A 10000-nucleotide genomic window follows, 5' to 3' on the forward strand; every position below is an offset into this window, starting at 1 on the left:
AAAAAAATAAATTAATAATTAAATTATTTAGTAATTTTGTTATTTTTTAATTTTTTTAAAAATAAAATATTAAATATTTTGTTTATAAAATTAAAAATAAAATAATATTTTTTAATTTTTTTTCCAAAAATTTAAAATTGTAAAATTTATATTTTATATTAATTAAATATTTTTTTTTAAAAAATTTTTTTTAAAAAACCCTTCCCGAAAAATTAAAAATATAATAAATTTTAGTTTAAATTTTTTAAAATAAAAAAATGAAATTAATTTATATGAAAAATATATAAAATATAAAGATATATACATTAATAAATTAAAAATATATTTTATAATATAATATATATATATATTATATATTAATATATATTTTATTATAATATATATTTTTTTTTTCGTAGTATTAAAATATATAATTATATTTTTAACATATCTAAATATATTATTTTTTTGTTTTTATATACAAAATATATATTAATATATATATATTATATAAAAAATTTATTATATTAAATTAATTAAAATTATTATATATATATATATACTCTAAATAATATTTTACATTATAAATATTAATATATATATAAAAAAATATAAAATTATATATAAATTTTAAAAATATATTTTAATTTTTAAAAATTTTTAAATTTGGGAAAAATTTTAAAAATTTATATAAATATTTTAATTAAAAATTAAAATAAATAATTAAAATAAAATTTTATTTTAGAAAATTTTAAATAATAAAAAATAAATTTAAATAAATAAAATAATATATATTAAAAATATTAATTATATATATATAAAATATAATATATTATATATATATATTATATATATATATATATATAATATATAAAAATATTATTGTTAATATTATATATAATATATATTATATATATTTAATAAAATAATATTTTATAATATAAAATATATATAATATTATATATTTTTTTTTTTGGGGGGGCGGGTTTTTATAAAATTTTAATATTTTTATAGGTTTTTTTATATTTAATATATATTTATTATTATTATTATTTTTATATTTTTTGGGGGTTGTATATATATATTATATATAATATATATTATAAATAATTATAATATATATATATATATATATTTGTTATATATTATTTAAATTGCAATAAATATATTTTAATAATATATATATAAATAATATATATATATATATATATATATATATAATATATATAATATATTTTAATATAAAATTAATATATAATAATATATTATTTTTTATTTTTTATTTGTATGCATATAAATATAGATATATAAAAATTAGCATCCATTTACAAATCTCCATAATATGTAGTGTGTTTGTGTACATAAACCAGGTATCAATATACAATATTATATAAAAATTTTAAAAATATATATTATATATATATAATTATATAATAAATATATATAAATAATATATATATATATGTTTACAAAATATATATTTTTATACACTATATAATTTTAATATATATATATATATAATATATAATATAAAAATATATATTATTATTATATATATATAAATATATATATAAATATATATTATATATAGATATATATAATAATATATATATATTATTATATTATATATATATATATATAAAACACCACCAAAACCCTCCATTAAAATATATAATAATATATAAAATTTATTATATATTATATAATATTATATATATATATAATATAAAATATAAATAATCGGGTGTGTGTTGTGTATGTTGTGTGTGCGGCGTGTATTTGTATTTTGTATATATTTATAGATTTGTATGTTAATTTACATATATATATAGTTATCTTCATTATTACTTATATGTGTGTGTGGTCTGGGGTTTTTGTGAGTGTGTTTGTTTATATGTGTATATAGAAATACACAAATATGTAGGTTTTTGTGTTGGTAATATGTGGGTGCATGCGTGTGTGTATATACAATGGTTTTTTTAAATTAACATTAATGAATATATAGATAGCATATATGAAATAAGTATTAAAATTTCTTGAAACTATATGAGAGAAGCCTTGAGGAAATCTCACAGCTGATGGCTACTCTTTTGTATGTCTTTCATATGACTTATACGATTTTCTCAAGAAGACCTTGTTAAAATCTCACAGCTGTATGACTCTCCTTTGGGTACTTCATATCTTGTTTTTAAAAGATTTCTGTTGAAGTCCTTGTTAAAAAAAATTTCCGTATGGGTTTCTTGGTTTTGTACTCAAAATTACCTCTTTCAGAAAAGGGCTTATTGCAAATCTCGCACTGTTTAGATTCTCACTCCATGTATTCTCATGTGCCTCACTAGATTATTTTTTTTTCGGAAAAATTATCGTTGCTAATTTTTCAGCTTATAGTTTTCTTTGTAGCATACCCACTAAAATACTTTTTGTATAGAAGGCTTTTTGCAAAACCACAGCGTATGTTTCCGTTTATGTATTTTTTATATACATGCCAGAAATTTTTTTTGAAAAAAAAAAAAAAATATACAAACTCACAGCCCTTGGGTTTTCTGTGCGTAATCTATATGATCCCAGATTAGTCTAAGCGAAAAAGTTTTGTTCAAAGCCACATTTGTATGGCTTTCCTTTAATGTACTCTCAATACACTGCTAGACAATTTTTTTGAAAAGTCCTTGTTATCATTTTACAACGTATGGTTCCCTTGGTGTGTATCAAATGTGTGTACTAGGTAAACCCCTCCAGAAAAAGTCTATTGCAATCTGCAGCGTATGGGTTTCCTTTGTATGTATTTTCAGTACCCACCGGGTTTTTTTTCGTGGAAAGCATTGTTCAAATCTCGCGTTATAAGGCTTTTCTTTTGTATGAATTAGATGCTTTTAAAAAGGGGGGCCTCTCTCAGAAAACTTTTACAAAATCCGCTGTATGGGGCTCTCAAGTGCATGATCTCATTGCCCCGACCAATTTTTTTTTTTTTGTGAGAAGGTATTTTTGCAAATTTCACGTTGTATGGCTCTCCTTTTTGTGGACCTCATTTGAATGTTATGTGACTCTATTTAGACACTTCCTTTCCCCACCTCGAAGCAAACTTTCTTGTGGGTTCCCCTTTTAATTTTTTTCTCCTTTTGTCTTCCTGCACATCTCTTGAGCCCTATCTGATAAAAAAGTCTTCCACAGTCCTTTGCCCAAAAAAAGCCTTTTGACTGTCATTAAAAACCGAACCTAGTTACCCAGTCTTTTTTCATTACCAAATTTTTTGATATGAAAATCATGAAAAAAATTACTTTTAGATACATTCACAATGCACAATTATTTTTGTTTTTAAACCCTTAGGGTTCCACCTTTATTTTTAAGGGTGTTCTTCAAAAGAAACTTTGCTGAGCTCCTTGATGGACTCTTGCGCCCATATTTTTTGCCCGTGAGTGGGGCCCAAGCATTCCCCACGATGAAATCTCATTATCTGTTTAACGGGGAAAAAGAACCAAAAAAAACAGACTGTATATATATAAAAACATATATATATATTATATATATAATATATATATATATATATATATATATAATATAATAATATAAATAACATAAAATAAATATATATATAAAACATATTTTATATATGTATATTAAAGATATTTCCACACAAACAACCCCCAAAACACACACAATATATATAATATATATAAAATATATAAAAATATATATATATATATATATATATATATTTGTGTGTTGTGTGTGTGTGTGTGGTGTGTGTGTTGGTTTTGTGTGTTGTGGGTTTCATGAATTAAAAATTTGATATAATATATACAATTATAAAAAAATAATCTAAATATTTTATTACATAAACATTTGGAATATTGAATGCCTAAATAATTTTATTTAGTATTTTAAGTAAATTTTAATGAAAATATTACGAATTTACACACAAAAAAATATTCAACACATACATATATAAATGTTTTATAATATATACCAAAGATATAAATACAGATATATATGAACGTATATTTTATAATATACATAATATAATATTTTTATTAATAATATTTTTATTTATATTATATATATATTATAATTATAATTTTATTTAAAACTTTGGTTTTTGCATTTTCCCGGGTCTTGTTTTGCTCTCGCCCCTTTGGGATTTTACGACCTCGTAAGCAGTTAGTATAGAAACAATGACTGGGTGAAAAATTTTTAAAATTTTAGGTGAAGACGTTTTATACTGAAGTGAAGACGTTTTATACTGATGGAAGATTTTTTCTTAATGAATGAAGACGTTTTTTTTTAATGAGTGAAGACAACTTTTTTACATTAAGGTAAAGACGTTTTTATACTTTGGGGAAGACGACGTTTTTTATTTTTGGGGGGGTTGGCCATCAACCATCCCCACAGGCAGTGTCTGAAGGCAACCCCGTACGAAATCAGAAAAAAATAAAAAGTTTCTCTTTTGTCCATTTACCACCTTAAAAAAAAAAAATTGGCTCTCGGAAAGGATGATAAAGCCAAATGAAAGAATAATGATTCACTTAACCATTTGCAGCCGAACCCAAATGGCCATCTATGGTTTAGGCACAGATGGCTATTAGTCAATTCATTTCTGTGGACCACCCTTATCCGTGAGTTTTTGGTGTTTTTTTTTGTTTTTTGATGACATTATATAAAAAAGTGTTTTTTATTATGAATAATTAATTATGTTTTTTTTTTGATGACGATTTTTTAATTTTTTCCCAGTCAATTCGAGTTAAGATACTGTTCAAAGTCAAATTTTGCAAAACTTAATCACGATTTCCCCCGAATGAGCAGGGCAGCCAGGGTGGTAAAAAAACTTAACTTTTCTTTTATTTCAAAATAAACCTGATCCAGGTGTAACAGTACAATGCATCTTAACCAAAAAACCAAACTAAACTTAAAAAGTGGTTTCATAAACTTTAATCTATTTATTTTGGCCCTTTGACCCCCTGTTAAATATAAGCCTAAAACCGGGGTATTTATCTTTTGGGGTTGGGAATACATGCCCTAGCCAGGGGCATTTACCCCGGCCAATGGAAAACAAAGCCCGCACATAAAAAAGTACCAAAAACCCCCTGTTCGGTAAAATTACCTAGTCAGGGCTTTCTACGAACCCCGGAAAACTCCCTAGCCAGGGCCCTTTACAATATCAAAAATTTTTATATTTTTCATTTTTCCCCACAAATTCCCCGGAGCCTTGCGTTTCCCTTCCTTGCCCTTTTGGGAAAAAAAAAAAGGAGTTTTGGGGGGGTTTCGAAGCGTAATTCCCCAAAAGGGGTAATTCCTACATATTTTCGAGAGAGCGGGTCACCTATCAAAAAAACATCGTTATCATTCAGCAGAATTTCTATAAAAAAATTATTTCCATTTCGCCACGTTAACACAGTGGAGCTTTGTTTGTCTTTTCCCGGGGCATAAAAGGAAGAACCCCCAGTTTGGAGTGGGAGTCGTTTCCCGACCTTTTCCCGTGTGATTGTTACTAAAAACCAAAATAAATTCAGAATGAATAATTTTTGCGCCGGGAAAAAAACAGATAACAGCAGCAAAAGTGAAGGGGGTTCCATCCAGAGAATGTTTTTGAAAATCAGAGTCAGAGTCAAAGCTTAACTTTTCCCAATTACTTGAACTTTTTTCCCCAAAACATATAAATTTTTTCCAATTACTTTTAAATCTTTTTACCCAATTCTATAAATCTTTTTACCCAGTACTTTTGAAACTTTTTTCCCCAAAACTTTTAAAAACTTTGAAACCCAAATTTCTTATAGATCTTTTTACCCAATTTGTTGAAAAAAGGGGGTGAGTCCAAGGGAAGGCGTCCCCACACTGGGCCCCAGTCTCCGTCCCAACCCCCCTTAAAAAACGAGCAAGGGATTAGGGGGTTTTTTCATGTGATAACAGGAAACAACCGGACCAAAGGGTAAGACTAAGCAGCTATGCAAGTCCGAATAGAAACCCATATCAAAAAAATCTGGTTTTATGATTTTTCCTTTTAAATTTTTGGGACAAAGGATTTTACAAAAGGCCAAGGGGACAGTGAACATAAACGCGGGAAACCCTGCCTAAGATAACAAAAATAATAATTTTTTATCAGCTTCCAATCATGTGCCCTAAAAGCAAACATGGTTTAAACAGTATCAGCATTTGGGGTTTGCCTTTTTTCCCCGTTTAGCATAATGGTAAATTCAAAGCTGTATGGTACTCTTTGATGTACTTCATATGACTTACTACATGACTTTTCTCAGAGAAGACCTTGTTGCAAATCTCACAGCTGTATGACTTCTCCTTTGTGAGTACTCTCATATGCTTTGTTAAACTAGATTTCTGTGTGAAGTCCTTGTTAAAAAATTTCACAGTATGGGTTCTCCTTGGTGTGTACTCTAAAGTTACCTCTTGCAGAAAAGGCCTTATTGCAAATCTCGCAGCTGTTTAGATTCTCACTCACATGTATTCTCATGTGCCTCACTAGATTATTTTTTTTCGTGAGAATTTATCGTTGCTAATTTTACAGCTATATAGCTTCTCTTTTGTATGCATACCTACTACATACTTTTTGTATAGAAGGCCTTATTGCAAATCTCACAGCTGTATGGCTTCTCCGTTCTATGTATTCTTATATGACATGCCAGACGAATTTTCTTTGAAAAAAAAAACTATTACAAATCTCACAGCACTATGGCTTCTCCTCTGTGCGTAATCTCATATGACTCACTAGATTAGCCCTAAGCGAAAAGTTCTTGTTACAAAGCTCACATTTGTATGGCTTCTCCTTTATATGTACTCTCACATACACTGCTAGACTAGATTTTTCTGAGAAGTCCTTGTTATACATTTCACAACTGTATGGCTTCTCCTTGGTGTGTAGTCAAATGTGTGCTACTAGGTGACCACTCTCAGAAAAAGTCCTATTGCAAATCTCGCAGCTGTATGGCTTTTCCTTTGTATGTGTTCTCATGTGCCTCACCAGATTATTTTTTCGTGAGAAGGCATTGTTGCAAATCTCGCAGTTATAAGGCTTCTCTTTTGTATGAACTCTAGTATGCTTTAGAAGATGACCTCTCTCAGAAAAGGCTTTATTACAAATATCGCAGCTGTATGGTCTCTCAAGTGCATGTATTCTCATGTGCCTGACCAGATTATTTTTTTTCGTGAGAAGGTATTGTTGCAAATTTCACAGTTGTATGGCTTCTCCTTTGTGTGGACTCTCATGTGAATGCTTATGTGACTCTATTGAGACACTTCCTTGCCACACACCTCGCATGCAAAACATTTCCTTGTGGATTCCACTTTTAATTTTGTTTCCTCCTTTAGTCTTTCCTCGCACATCTCTTGAGCCCTATCTGATAAACACGTCTTCCCACAGTCCTTAGCCACAAACAGCACTTTTGACATGTCATTAAAATCCTGAACCTAGTTACACCAGTCTTTTGCATGTACCTCATGTTTTAGATCATGAAGATCATGAAAGAAATTACTTTCATGCATCACATTCACAATGCACATATTCATTCTTGCTTCATCTCCATCTAGTGGTTCCACCTTTATTTCAAGGCATGTATCTTCAATGACATCTTCGCTGAGCTCTTCTTTGATGCTGACTCTTGCGCCGACTATTTCCTTGCCCGTGAGTGGGGCCGAAGGCATTCCGTCACCGATGAAACTCATCATTATCCTGTTAACGGAAAATAGAACCAAAATAACAGACTGTATATATATAAAATCATATATATATATGTATATATATATATATATATATATATATATATATATATATATATATATATATATATATATATATATATATATATTATACATTAATATAAATATAAATATATGCATATAAAAACATATTTTCATATATGTATATTAAAGATATTTCCACACACACACACAACATAATAACACACACACATATTATATATATATATATATATATATATATATAATATAATATATATATAATATATATATATAATATATTTTTTGTGTGTGTGTGTGTGTGTGTGTGTGTGTGTGTGTGTGTGTGTGTGTGTGTGTGTGTGTTACATGAATATAGATAATTTGTATATAATATATACATATATATAAATAAATAATCATATACATATATTTATTCACATAAACATATTGTGAATATTTGAATGCCTAACTATATATATTTATGTATATAAGTAATATATAATGAAATATATATACGTACATTTACACACAAAATATATATTCACACACATACATATATAAATGTATATATACATATATACCTATATATGAATATAAATACAGATATATATGAATGTATATATATATATATATATATATATATATATATAATATATATAATATATATATTATTTATATATAGATATATAATATATATAAATATATATATATATAATATATATATACTTGGTTTATGCATTTTCTCCGGATGCATATGTTCTGCTCTGCTGTCTCCTTTGGCACTTTTACGACCTCAGTAAGCAGTTAGTATAGAAACTAACTGACTGAGGTGAAGATATTTTAATATTGAGGTGAAGACGTTTTTATACTGAAGTGAAGACGTTTTTATACTGATGTGAAGATGTTTTCTTAATGAGATGAAGACGTTTTTTATAATGAAGTGAAGACAACATTTTTACATTAAGGTAAAGACGTTTTTATACTTAGGTGAAGACGACGTTTTTGATTTGGGGGTGTTGGCCATCAACCATCCCCACAGGCAGTGTCTGAAGGGCACACCCAGTCACGACAATTCAGAAAAATAAATAAATAGTTACTCTTATGTCCATATTACCACCTTTAAAAAAGAAAATTGTGCTCTACGGTAAAGGATGATAATGCCAAATGAAAGAATAAGTGATATTCACTTAACCCATTTGCAGCCGAACCTATAATGGCCATCTATGCGTTTAGGCACAGATGGCTATTAGTCAATTACTATGTCTGTGTGACCACCCTTTATCCGTGAGTTTTTGGTGTTTTCTTTTGTTTTTTGATGACATTCATATATAAAGTTGTTATTATTATTACTGACATAATTATCATTATGTTTTTTTTTATGATGTACGATTTATATATATTTTTACCGAGTACAATTACAGTAGTTACAGCATACTGTACAAAGTCAAATATATGCAAAACTGTAATCACGATTGCCCGCGAATGAGCAGACAGCCAGGGTGGTAAATAAACTTAACTTATCTGTTGGATTTCACATAAACCTGATCCCAGGTGCTAACAGTACAATGCATCTTAACCAATAAACCAAACTAAACTTAAAATGTGGTATTCATACACTTCAATCTATTTATTCCCTGGCCCTTCGACCCCCATGTTAATATATAAGCCTAACCAGGGGTATTTACTCTTGGGCCTATGGTAATACATGCACCTAGCCAGGGGCATTTACCCCCAGGCCAATGGTAACAAATGCACCGACACATAAAAAAGTATCAAACCCACTGTTCGGTAAAATCTACCTAGTCAGGGCCATTTACTACTGAACCCATGGAAATACATGCACCTAGCCAGGGCCATTTATCAATATCAATATTATGTTCTTATATTATTCATTTTACCGCACAAATTCCCTGGAGCCTTGCGTGCCCTTCCTTGCCATTGTGGTAAAAAAAAAATGTGAGTTTTGGGGGGTTTTCGAAGCGTAATTCCCAAATGAGTAATTCCTACATATTTACGAGAGAGCGGGATCTATCCATATCAAAAATCATCGTTATCAGTTCAGCAGAAGTTTTCTATAAAAAAATTATTACCATTTCGCCACTGTTAACACAGTGGAGCTTTGTTTGTCTTTGCCGGAGCACTAACAGGAGAGACAACCCTCAGTTTGCGAGTGGCAGTCGTTCCAGACCTTTGCCGTTGTGATTAGTTACTAAACCTCAAACTAGACTTCAGAATGTAATTAATTTCTGCGCCGGAAAACAACAGTATAACAGCAGCAAACTGTGAAGGGAGATTCCACTCCGGAGAGAACTGTTTCGAAAGTCAGAGTCAGAGTCAAAGC

At 28.5% G+C, this 10000-nt stretch overlaps 1 pseudogene; it reads right to left on the reverse strand.

The window, feature by feature from the left end:
- Positions 1-6652: 6652 nt before the first annotated feature.
- On the reverse strand, positions 6653-7485 carry LOC119568582 (annotated as a pseudogene).
- Positions 7486-10000: the final 2515 nt, after the last annotated feature.

This window comes from Penaeus monodon, chromosome 44 (assembly GCF_015228065.2).
Source record: "Penaeus monodon isolate SGIC_2016 chromosome 44, NSTDA_Pmon_1, whole genome shotgun sequence".
NCBI lineage: Eukaryota > Metazoa > Arthropoda > Malacostraca > Decapoda > Penaeidae > Penaeus > Penaeus monodon.